Source organism: Diabrotica virgifera, chromosome 1, assembly GCF_917563875.1.
Source record: "Diabrotica virgifera virgifera chromosome 1, PGI_DIABVI_V3a".
Lineage (NCBI taxonomy): Eukaryota > Metazoa > Arthropoda > Insecta > Coleoptera > Chrysomelidae > Diabrotica > Diabrotica virgifera.
In genome coordinates this window covers 111,236,752-111,249,929 of record NC_065443.1, presented here as the reverse complement: position 1 = coordinate 111,249,929, position 13,178 = coordinate 111,236,752, and the positions used below count along the sequence as shown (strand labels likewise).

The 13,178-nt window shown below is 35.9% G+C and overlaps 1 protein-coding gene across 1 annotated transcript in view; it reads right to left on the bottom strand.

Moving 5' to 3' along the window:
• The window catches only part of LOC114324275 (growth factor receptor-bound protein 14-like), a 416,586-nt gene that overhangs the window by 151,547 nt on the left and 251,861 nt on the right, over positions 1 to 13,178 (bottom strand). The gene's annotated exons all lie outside the window — the stretch shown is intronic.

Below are 13,178 nucleotides of genomic sequence, written 5' to 3'. Positions count from 1 at the left end.
ATTACTCAACCATAATGTTTCCTCATCATCATATATCTCCATACATCTAACGCTCTCCATTTTAGACCATTTTCTTTTTGTATTTCCTTCTCGATTTCGATTTTTCGACACTGACGCCATTTTAATTTTACAATTCGACACTACTTGGATCCAAGAAAGTTGGCCAGCATCCTACTTAACTTGGATAGAACCTGTTGACACAAGTGTACTTGGACGAATAGGTGACACTATCAAAGTAGCTTCCAAGTGCTGCGTGCGCAGCGTCCAAGCAGACTTTAAAAAAGTACACTTGGATCTGCCAACCCGCCTTAATACTCTCAGTTCTAATCTAAGGTCTTTGTTGCAGATCATCATCATGAGTGGCGTTACAGTAGGTAGGATCGAAAAAAACGTTTTTTCGAATTTGATAATGGCCCGGGTGGCAAAAATTGCCATTCATAAAAGTAAGTTTTTTGCCAAAAATTTTTTTTTAAATCAACCCCTTCAGGTGCCCCAACCCCCTAAAAAAAAGTTTTTTTTTTGGAAAAATTTTTCGATACGGCCCTACGTGTAAACTCTTCTTGAATGTTTAAAAAGTGTGTGTTCAAAAATTGGAGGCACTCGGAACATTTTTGGAGGTGCCCCAGTTGGGGATGGCCCGTTTCGGCGCCGGCGATTCGGCGCCAGCGATTCGGCGTCGGCGTTTCGGCGCCTGCCGGTTCGGCGCCCGCCGATTCGGCGCCCGCCGGTTCGGCGCCCGCCGATTCGGCGCCCGCCGATTCGGCGCCGGCTGATTCGGCGACAGATACTTTGGCAAAGTGAGAGAGAAAAAAAATAGTTGTTAATGTATGATAGTCTGAAATTTTTTTTAACAAAAAATGTAGAGTCAGGAGAACAATTTTCGACATTTTAATTTTAGAAGATGTAAAATAAAACCCGAAAGTTAGGTTTGGACCGAAGGGTTAGGTCTTCCTCCTTTGAAAATTGTACTGTATAATATATAATATATATAATATATTAATTTTTTAATTAATTATGTGCAATTAAATAGCTTACATTTACAAAAGTTGGAAAAAATAACATTTAATATATTTTTTTAGTGTGGTATAGATATAAATCAAGAGCCTCTTAAATTTCTAAAAAAGTAACGTAGGTATAATCTGGCGCCAAAACAGCCGACGCCGAATCGGCCGGCGCCGAACCGGCCGGCGCCGAACCGGCCGGCGCCGAACCGGCCGGCGCCGAATCGGCGGCGCCGAACCGGCCGCGCCGAACCGGCGGCGCCGAATAGTACTAGACCCCCCCAGTTACGTAAAGAAATATGTGTTTTTATTTATTTTGACTTTCAAATATATTTTGGTTACTTTTCACATTATTTCGTTTTATTCAAGTTAATTAAATTTCTATAGTTAAAAATATTATAATAGTTGCTTTTGTTTCAGATACCAAACAAAGTAAAATGAGCGCAAGAACACCTACAAGGAAAGCCACCCTTTGTCCTATCTTTGCAACCCTTGCCGAGATGTCCCAGCTAAGACTTCCCACGAATGCGGATATAATTCGACACTACTTGTTTGTCAGGAATGAGAAAAAAGGCATCATGGCAGGCAAAGATCCACCAGCTTCAATAATAGCAACAGAAACTGCAAACACTCTAGTGAACATCTGGAAGAAGTCATCGGTTCCAACAATTACATTTAAAAAAGTTACTGAGAAAGTAAAAAAATTGAATACTGACTATAGGACTCTACTCAAACCATATAAGGGCAGGCAGCAATCTGAAAGCTACACAAAGAAGCTTACAGATTTAAAACTTAGCTGGGAGGAAACTCTCTTTGATATTGCTAGTTGTAAATGTAAAGACCTCAACGATTGCCACTGCTCCAAAGAGAAGAAGATTCCAGCACAAGAAAGGGAATTTGTAATAGATCAGCAAACTACCAGAAACCTAGTCATAGGATCAATTGATGTAGCATCATCCAGGAAATTAGCAAAAAGAAACCAAAGAATGATGGAACGATCTCAAGAACATGAAGAACAATTTGAAAAACGCCCAAAATTAAAGTCTAGAGATACTGCATCTGAGCCAGGAGACTCTGAGAATGAGACTAGGACTGATCCTGGAAAGTTGTCTGACTCTGATCCCCAGCCCTGTTGTTCTTCCACATCTGAAAACGTTACAAATTTGCAAATGAGGGTAAATCTCACAGCTTTTGCTAGGGAGTGCGATCGTTACGGTGTTTCAGACAGAAGCGCTGCATCACTTTCTTCCGCTCTGTTACAAGATTTGGGCATCATTAATGAACAGGACACTTCCAAAATAATAGATCGAAATAAAGTTCGTCGGGAAAGGGAAAAGCACAGGAAAGAATTGCAAAATGAGAACATGGAGGTAGTAGAAGCATTATATTTTGATGGACGGAAGGATAAATCCCTGACACAAACTAAGAAGGGCGATTACTATAGTATCATCACAGAGGAACATATATCCTTGGTAAAAGAGCCAGGTTCCATTTACCTCGGCCATTTAGCCGTATCGTCTGGATCAGCTGTCGTCATCAAAGATGCAATATTGGATTTCTTTAATAGAAAAGAAGTATCGACTGAATCGTTAATAGCAGTTGGATGTGATGGCACCAATGTCAACACAGGGACAAACGCAGGAATAATAAGACTACTAGAAATTGCCCTAAATCGCCCTCTTCAGTGGTTTATTTGCATGTTACATCTAAACGAACTTCCGTTACGCCACTTTTTAATCCAACTTGATGGTGTTACTCAAGGTCCGAAAGCTTTCTCTGGTGCCATTGGAAAATCAATACAAGCTTGTGAAACCCTCCCTTTAGTCAGATTCTCGAAAATTGTGAGTAACACTATTCCTGATTTAGATAGAAAGATTTTGAGTACTGATCAGCAATATTTGTATGATATGTTGCATGCAGTATCATCTGGAGAATGCAGCGAAGACCTTGCGAGGATTAAACCAGGACCAGTCGTACATTCAAGATGGGTGACAACGGCGAGTAGAATCCTTCGGTTATATGTCGCATCGGAGCATCCCTCCGAAAATCTGGTACACTTAGCTAAATTTATCATGAAAGTATATGGTCCATTATGGTTCAGTATCAAATGTAAGCCATTGTGTACTGAAGGTCCACGACATTTGTGGAGATTGATTGCATATTCAAGATATATGCCGACTGATTTAAGGAAGATAGTAGATGGGCTAATACAAAGGAATGGCTATTTTGGCCACTCAGAGAACCTGCTTCTAGCGATGTTGGCAGATGCCAGAGAGCACATCCGCAAGTTAGCCTGCCGCAGAATAACTGCTTCTAGAAAAGAGAACAAAAATTCAACATCTGTCAGACAATTTCGCGTACCTCCTTTAAATATGCAGGCAGAGGATTATACAGATATAATTTACTGGTATGAAACAGATAGGTCAGAACCACCAATAATAAAGCACGTCTCCGACGAGGACCTGGAAAGTTTTGTATCTGGTCAAGAAACTGCAGCACCCTTTCTAGATTTGTCCAAGTTCCCCTGCCACACTCAGGCCACTGAAAGATGTATACATTTAGTTACAGAGGCATCATCTAAAGTTTGTGGAGAGGAAAAACGAGATGGTTTCATAAAATCTCGAATCGAGTCCAGGAAGCTAATGAAATCATTTAATTCTAAGTCAGAATTTAAGTTTAAATAACCTTTTGTTCCTTTTAATAATAATATACGTTATAAGTTAAATATTTGTTAATAATAACATATTTTTTGTAAATCGGTACACGTTCCTTTTAAGGTAAATACGTTTTGGCAGCTTAAGTGTTTTGTTGAATTGTTAGTTTTATTTTTCTTACCTACATTATTGTTCCTACACTCACTTTTAATATTTAATATTACCTTATAGAAATGTAACGAGTCGTATTACCGTCAATAAATGTATTATTTCGTTAATTTGTTTAGATTTCAGCTAAAATTGTATTATCTACATGAAATAGGATTTTTTTATTTTCCGTTAGGTCTTTGGGGCACCTCCAAAAATGTTCCGAGAGCCTCCAAATTTTGAACACAGACTTTTTAAACATTCAAGAAGAGTTTACATATAGGGCCGTATCAAAAATTTTTCAAAAAAAAAAAAATTTTTTTAGGAGGTTGGGGCACCTGAAGGGGTTGATGTAAAAAAAATTTTTTTGGCAAAAAACTTACTTTTATGAATGGCAACTTTTGCCACAAGGGCCATTATCAAATTCGAAAAAAAGTTTTTTTCGATTCATCCTACGTTACAGCTCTTTATGAGCCAAATCCTTCTTCAGAACAATCCCCCATTCGTCCCTGTATCTGGCAACTCTTCTCCATGCTCTAATTCCAATAGATTTTAAATCATTTTCTAGGTTGTCTTGGTACCTAAGTCTCGGTCTTCCTCTTGCTCGTTGTCCTATCGGCCCTCTTCGGTCAAAAACTTTTCTGACTATGGCATCTTCCTCTCGCCTGATTACATGACCTATCCATCTAAGGCGTGCTACCTTAATGAATTGTACAACGTCAGGTTCTCCAAAATTTCTATTCAACTCAAATTTGTTGCAGATAATTGTTTTTATTTTTACAAACGCATTTGTTGCTATTTCTATCTTGGCCCTTATTTATGTTGTTTGATCATTATTTTCTGATATCCAGGTTCACAGATATTTGTATTTGTCAACCCTTTCTATCGGTGTATTTCCCAAATGTATGCTTGTTTGTAGACGTTAAGTTCTGTGGACGGCTGTAGATCAGCGGCAAGGTACCTACTGACTCCATAAGCCAAAGCGCACGAGTTCCATTCTCGACACCAACAACGACATTTTCATTTCTAAAAATGATACGAGCTGTTCACCGTGCTTCTCCGCAGCACAAATCCCATACGATATTATTATTATAGTTAAGCATAGTGTTGAACTGCAGTTTCTTCTCTAAAACATCACTTTCATTGCATTTATTCTGTTTTCCATTTTTTAAATTGTCATCCACGTCTCAGCTATTAGCCCAATAAATGACCGTTTTGGAGTGTAATTTCCAGGGGCAACTCCGAATTGCATGAAAATTTGGATTTAGGTTCTACTTACCCTCCACTTCAAAGTTGAATTTGTGCTTTTGGTTGCTTTTACTTGGGGGGTGACATTTACCCCTTCTCGTGGGGTGAAACACGCGTGTTTAAAATAAGGTCGGAAATGGATAAACTGACTTATTTAAAGCACCTTTTGTTCTATAAAGTTTTTTACGTAAGTCAATACTTTTTGAGTTATTCGCGATTTAAAATGTTGATTTTTCGACAAAAAAACTACGTTTTCAGACCGTTTTTCCCAAATAACTCAAAAAGTAAATATTTTATCGAAAAAAATATTTTTAGCAAAAGTGTAGCCTACAAAAAAACGAATAAATGGTGTACCAGTAAAGTCTACAAATTGAGTAGAAGCAAAGATGTAGCTCATGAAAAATACATTCTTATTCTTCTAATTCCAAATCGAATAATTCAACGCGAAATCACCGAAAAAATAAGCGTTTTTCGGGAAAACCTTATTAACATTTTTAAAGTATCGAAAAAGGCTTATTATTTGTTTTTTACAAAAGTTTACAGCATCAAAAATAAACGAGTTACACTGAAAAAGAAAGTTGGCCCTTTTTTTTTGGTAAAAAAAATCGTGAAAACCTCCCTCTATTTAGCACCCTAAATGAAATTAATCGTTTGGCTTTACCATTTATTTTAACTGTATGTGTATTGTTTATATGATCTGTAAGTTTGGTTGGTTTGAAGCGCATATTTTTGGAAACAGTTGGTTTTATAGTATAATAAAATTTTCTAAAAATTTTTGAAAAATTTCATTTTTTCAAAATAACTTAAAAAGTATTAGTGATAAGAAAAATCTTAAAGAGTAAAAAAATGTAGATTTTGCTATTATAAATATGCTATTAAACTTAATATGCTATTATGCTATTAATGCTATTATTATGTTAACTTAAATAATACACAGATACCATATGCCGACACCGCAAAGTATTTGGGTATTACACTAGACGCTAGGCTACGCTGGAAGGCCCATGTTAAAAAGAAACGAGAACAGCTTAACATGAAGTATAAAAAAATGTATTGGCTATTGGGAAGACAATCCACTCTCTCAATCTACAATAAAATACTTTTGTATAAACAGATTATAAAACCTATATGGACATATGGCATCCAACTATGGGGCTGCGCTAGTAATACAAATTTAATTATCATTCAACGATTCCAAAACAAAGTGCTAAGGAGCATTGTCAACGCTCCATGGTACTATAGGAACAGTGATCTCCATAGGGACCTAGACATGGATACTGTTAACAAGACCATAGAAAAATTTGCCAAGAGTCACGAACAACGACTTCTTCAACACGTCAATGTTGAGGCCATCCAGCTCCTCGACAACACGGATCTAGCTAGAAGACTCAAGAGGAAGAAACCCTTCGAGTTAGTTAAGTGAAAAATAGTGCACGGTGCAAGTGATGGTACAAGTTAAAATTTGTGCAATATATTAACAGAACCTAGGGGGTACTATCGAGTTTGTCCTTAGTCTTAAGTTTTTTAGTAGTAATTTAGGTTAGAAATAAGTTGCTCATTGATCACATTATTTGATCAGATTGTAATGTTCTTAAGCATCTTATTGGTGTTTAATAAATAAAAAAAAAAAAAAATAATAAATATGCTAGTTTTATTTTGTTTCTCCGTAAGACAAAAATTGGTTAAGATATGGCTGTTCAAAATTTGCATACACTCGTGATTAGTGACCCATTCAAGCTTTCTCGATTTAAACCCTTTCAAAAATAAACACTTTAAACCGGTGAGACTGACAGATCATATAAAAAATATATAGGTAAGTAAATTGTTTGTAAAGCGGTAGCGATTAATTTCATTTGGGGAGCTAAACACGGCGAGATTTTCATGATGTTTTACAAAAAAAAAGAGGGCCAACTTTATTTTGAGCGTAACTCGCTTATTTTTAATGCTAAAACTTTTGTTAAAAATTAAAAAAAGCTTTTTATAAACACTTTAAAAAAGTTTAAATGGGTTTTTCCCGAAAAGTGCTTAATTTTTCGGTGATTTCACCTTGAAATATTCGATTTGGAATTAGACGAATAAGAACGTATTTTTCATGAGCTACAACTTTGTTTTTATTTGTTTGATAGACTTTACTGATACACCATTTATTGGGGTTTTTTATAAGCTACACTTTTGCTAAGGATATTTTTTTCGATAAAATATTTATTTTTTGAGTTATTTGCGAAAAACCGTCTGAAAACGTAGTTTTTTTGTCGAAAAATCAACATTTTCAATGGCACATAACTCGAAAAGTATTGACTTAAGTAAAAAACTCTATAGAACAAAAGTTCCTTAAAATCAGTCAATTTATCCATTTCCGGTCTTATCTTGAACGTATGTTTTTTCACCTCCGAGAAGGGGTGACTGTCACCCCCCACGTAAAAGCAACCAACGGCACAATTTCAACTTTGAAGTGGAGGGTAAGTAGAACCTAAATCCAAATTTTCATGCAATTCGGAGTTGCCCCTGAAAATTACACGGTATCGCCGAATTTCCCGTTCATTTACTGGGCTATATCAAGTCAGGAGCTTTCCACTATTGTTTTATTAACGATTATTAATTTGGTGTTTTGATTTGCTTGTAATGTCGTCGCTCCATATAATCTAGTGCAATTGTCACGTTAAAGTCACTTTAGAAATCAACAGTGAACCCTAACAGGGTGATGCGTTATCTCCACTACTTTTTAACCTTATATTAGAGAAAGCCATGACGTCGGCCGAAATAAAAACAGAACTGCTATCGGTGCATAAGCAGATGACATTGATCTCGTTGGAGACTCCATCCTATCCACAAAAACCATTTTCAACAAGGTGGAAGGAGGAACAAGCGAAGTACGGCTGAGGATTAATGAAGAGAAGACGAAATATATGTGTATAAATAGAACGACACGAAGAGACAGGATAGGACAAAATGTGACGGTCAACACCTTCAATTTCGAAAGAGTACAACGTTTTAAGTATCTGGGGGCCGTAATCACAGCTGACAACGATGTTACTGAAGAAATAAAAGACAGAATCCAATCAGCAAATCGCTGTCTATTCGCACTGGATAAGTGCTGGATAAGATATAAAACCAAAAAATCTTACAAGAAGTTCCAAGATCGAAATCTATAAATCCATCGTCAGACCTGTACTAACATAATATGGTTGCGAAACGTGGACCATGACCAAATCAAACGAAGAAAAGCTCAGACGTTTTGAACGAAAAATACTTAGAAAAATTTTGGACCTCACCACGACATTAACACAAACCAGTATAGGATCAGAACCAACTTCGAATTAAAAGAACTCTACAATGACACCGATATTGTCCAAGAAATTAAATCACAGCGACTAAGATGGGCAGGCCACGTGCACAGACTTCATAACGAGAGACTTGTAAGACTGGTATGGGAGGAGATTCCTACAGGCAAAAGACCACTCGGACGTCCCAGAATGCGATGGAGAGATAACATCCAAGCAGATCTCCGAAAAATGAACATCCCATTTGAGCCTAGGTTGATGGAAGACCGAACAAATTGGAAGAAAGTTGTACAGTCAGCCAGGACCCACCCAGGCTTGTAGCGCTACATGATGATGATGATGAATTGTCACGTTGCTGTTCAGAAGCTGTCCCTCCATCCTTTCCTCATGATTTTCCCATACAACTTATCCACATAAGGTGCGATTACTGTTATTCAATTAGTGGGGTCTTTTTTCGACTGAATAGATTAAATTGGTTCCCTGCTCGATACCGTCAGTTTGTTCAAGACCGATCCACCTCTAATTCAGAATGTCCATTTTTTAATATTCAATTGATACTAAAACGTAGAAGGAAGAATCTCTAATAGCAAAAAGAAAAAATGTATAGAAATTGTAAAAATTTACTACTACTTTTATATATGATTACATATTGCACGGGAAAAATTAAGAAAGTTTTACAATCTTTAACGTGAGTTGGTAACAGATGCAAGTTGACGATCGATCTTCGAGATTTGTAGTATTCTACAGTGTGTCAACTTGAAAAGGTACTCTATCATTTAGTAACTATAGAAAATCTAAAAACATACGAAAACACGTCAAATATATTTGTGAGGGAGACATTTTGTAGACCCGTTTCAACTAAATCATATCAACACTCTAGCGGGGCCGGACACAACCCCCAAAATCTTAAATGGAAAGCGGGTTGAATGATTTTAAAGGTTGTTCAACTACCTTTTCAAAAATACCTTATGTCATATACATTATATTTCTTTTCAGTACTTTTGGAGAAATCTTGGACTCAATAGTCCAAAAAATTTTTGGAGTACTGAACTCGATATTTAATAATACGGTTTTACTTGATTTTTTCGAAAAAATACTGCAAAAATATTGAAAATACTCCAATACGCTAAAAAAAATTCAATTTGACTTCTTGAATTTTTTTTAGCGTATTGAACTATTTTCAGTATGTTTTGGAGTATTTTTTGGAAAAAATCAGGTAAAACCGTAAAGATATTTTAAGCATGTATCGAGTTCAGAACTCCAAAAATTTTTTGGAGCGTTGAGTCCGAGATTTTTCCAAAAGTACTGAAAAGAAATATGATATATGGTATTTTTGAAAAGGTAGTTGAACGACCTTTAAAATCATTCAGTCCTCCCTTTCAATTAAATAGTTTGGGGGTTGTGTCCGCCACCGCTATAGGGTTGATGTAATTTAGTTGAAAAGTGGTCTACAAAATGTCCCCCTCACAGATAGATTTGACGTGTTTTTGAGTATTTTTAGATTTTCTATAGGGACCAAATTATAGAGGGTAGGTACCCTCTATTTTTGGAGTTCTGAACTCGATACCTCAAAATACTCCAATATGTACTAAAAAAAAATCAATTTAGAGTTCAATACTCTTCTGAACTCTTTACTTAATATCTGTACAGTTTTACTTGATTTTTTCAAAAGTACTGAAAAGAAATATAAGGTATGGGGTATTTTTGAAAAGGTAATTGAATGAACTTCAAAATGAGGTATCACTCAATCCCCCTTTCTATTGAAGATTTTGGGGGTTGTGTCCGCTAGAGGGTTGATGTAATTTAATTGAAAACAGGTCTATAAAATGTCCCCCTCACAAATAAATTTGACGTGTTTTTGCATATTTTTAGATTTTCTATAGGGACAAACTTATAGGGGGTGCCACCTTTTCAAATTGACACACAGCACAGTATGTAAAATATATTACACCGAATTGACAACGAAGAAAAAAATATCAGATGATTAGTTGGAGCCACATACCAACGAAAGGTAGGCCCACGAAATGCAGTTTTTTTGAGACTTCAGTGTATCAGTGAATCAGTGAATCAGTTTGAATCAGTTTGATTAGCCATACACTTTGATGAGATACTTTTACGAATTATACAAAACAGAGTATTTCTTCTATACGAAAGTAGGATAGGTAATATCCTATTAGAATGGTCTAGCTAGTAACTAGGAAGGAACTATTTTGTATGTATATTCTCTTACAAAACAGTTGTGAGTTGCGAAAGAACGTTTATATTTGATTCATCGGCTTCGAGAAGGCATTCGACCGAGTGTAACACGATACATATTTCGATTGCCTGCAAGCAGCAGGACTTACAAGATCTTCAGACATTAGTAAATCTAGTCAGTCTGCAGTGAAGCAACTTGTCGGAGAGGTCTTAAAATTAACATATTACAAAGACAAAGTGGATGGCAGTAGGAAAGATTAATAGAGATCAAGCTCTGCGTTCCTGAAATGCTATGACATTTCAGGAAACATGACTTAACCATCATTTACCTAGCCGTGATCAATAGCTCCGACACATGATGGTGGCTCAGTTAAATCAGAAATTAAAAAAAATATATTTACGGCCGCCACATTAACAGTATCAAAAGGGATAATCGAAAATATCTAGCACAGTTTCGACAAAACACTTACAACCTCAACCACAACAACTAGAGGACATTATAAGAAAAATACACGACAAAAGAAATTGTAAAACGGATTTTTTAAAATTGAGAGGAAAAATGACAAAAATGCGGCCCAGGGAAAAGACAATGGTTGTGGTTAAAGCCTATAAGGGACTGTGGAGACATTCACGTCTATTTAGTATGAAGAGTAGCACAAAATAGAGAGCACTGTGCTGAAACTATCACCAACTTTTAGTAATGGAGAAGGCACCTTAAAAAGAAGAACTAATATGAAATAAATAACCGCATATCCGCAACACCATGTAATGACTGTGCAGAATCGAACCGTTCAATTATTATTAGTCTGGCGAATGTGCGAACCGCAGTAATTTCAGTTAGTTCATCAAAATGTTAAAATATACAAAACGTCAGATACACATCCAGCATCCAGTTTGAGAGAGATCAATTAATTATTTGAGTATACTATCGTCATCAGAATTTAGATAGATTAATTAAACTCGGACCAAACTCAAATACAAAGAACAAATGCAATTTATAATGGCCGGAGAGACAGTCTTAACGTTTACCCTACCCTTCGCCTTTACGCATCTACACTGGAAAATGGAAACTGTGCCTTATAGGGCAGTCAATGAGGGTGTTTGGCTCCGAATTCCATCCCATCCTACTGCATCGATTTACTTAATATTTTCACAGTAAGTAGGGAATAGCCCAAGAAACAAAATCTACCCTATTTACTATGGCGCTTTTATCTTGGGGGCGGTTCCCACCCCATCAAGGGGGTGGAAAATTTTTTGGTCACAATAACCACGGAATTGGCTAGAGAGCCTAATTCTAAGCATAAACGGTTCTATAATTTTTTTTTTGAAAACTCAATACTTTTTGTATTGAGGAATAGATATGGGGATTTGTATTGTAAGATCGGGAAGGCAGCGCAAGAGGATGTGGTATAACCATGTAAGACGAATGGATGAGAATAGACTCCCAAAAATTCCCTACAAAACAACCCGCCCGGTTCAAGACCACCTAAAAGTTGGAGGGATAGTTAGCAATCTACCTCCCAGGCAATTAACCAGAGGCAGCTTCAGAATTAAACAGATCGAAAGATGTCCAAGAAGTAAAAGAAGAAGAAGAAGAAGAATACTTTTTGAGTTATTCGTGGTTGAAAATTGGCCATTTTCATTGAACAATGACACCTTTTCGGACGGTTTTTTGCGAGTACGCGAATACCTTAAAAATTATGCATCTGACCAAAAAACCTATATAACGGATTTTTATAGCTTATAAACAATCAACGAGATTCGTTCCTTCATACATCTTCTAGATATAATACAAAAAGAGATATGGTAGGTGAAAACAGTTTGTTTTTTGGTGCATGCTCAAATCGGTGTAATCAACTTAAAATAAAGAAATGGGCGATTTTAGGTGTATAACGCTACTAATATATTTTTAATGCTTAAAAAGACCTTTAAAGTGAGCAATATGAAATGCCGATTACATTCAAACTAAGCGAGATGTCCTGCAAAAAAAAATTGATGAGTAATGTATTTTAAGAAAAAATGAGGAGTATATTTAACCACTCATCCACCAGAATTTAAATGCGTTTCCGTTTTCGTTTTCCGTCTACAATACCTTTTACTATAGTGTTATTTCTATGGTCAAAAATATTCAAACGGTTTTTGAAAAAAATAAGATCAAATTATAGACCAAATTTTTAAGTTTTCTTAAAAATCCTCCTTTTTCTCCATGTAACTTGAAAATGATAATAGATATTATGGTAATGAAAAATTAAAAACAAAAATTTTATCTAAAAAAACCCTACATTTTGTATGGTACCTTTTTTTAGTATCTCTTATCATTTTCGAGTTACACGGAGAAAAAGAAGAGTTTTAAGAAAATTTAAAAATGCGCTCTATATTTTTTTTCAAAAACTGTTCATTTTTAATCCGTCCAACTTTTTGAACATAGAAATAACACTATAATTAAAAGTATTGTAGAAGGAAAACGATCCAGTTAAATTCTGGTGGATAAGGGGTTAAGTATACTTCTCATTTTTTCTTAAAATACAATAGTTATCAATTTTTTGCAGCATATCTCGCTTAGCTTAAATGTAATCGACATTTAACATTGCTTATTTTAAAAGGTCTTTTCAAGCACTGCAAAAGGTATTGGTATACACCTAAAATCGAAC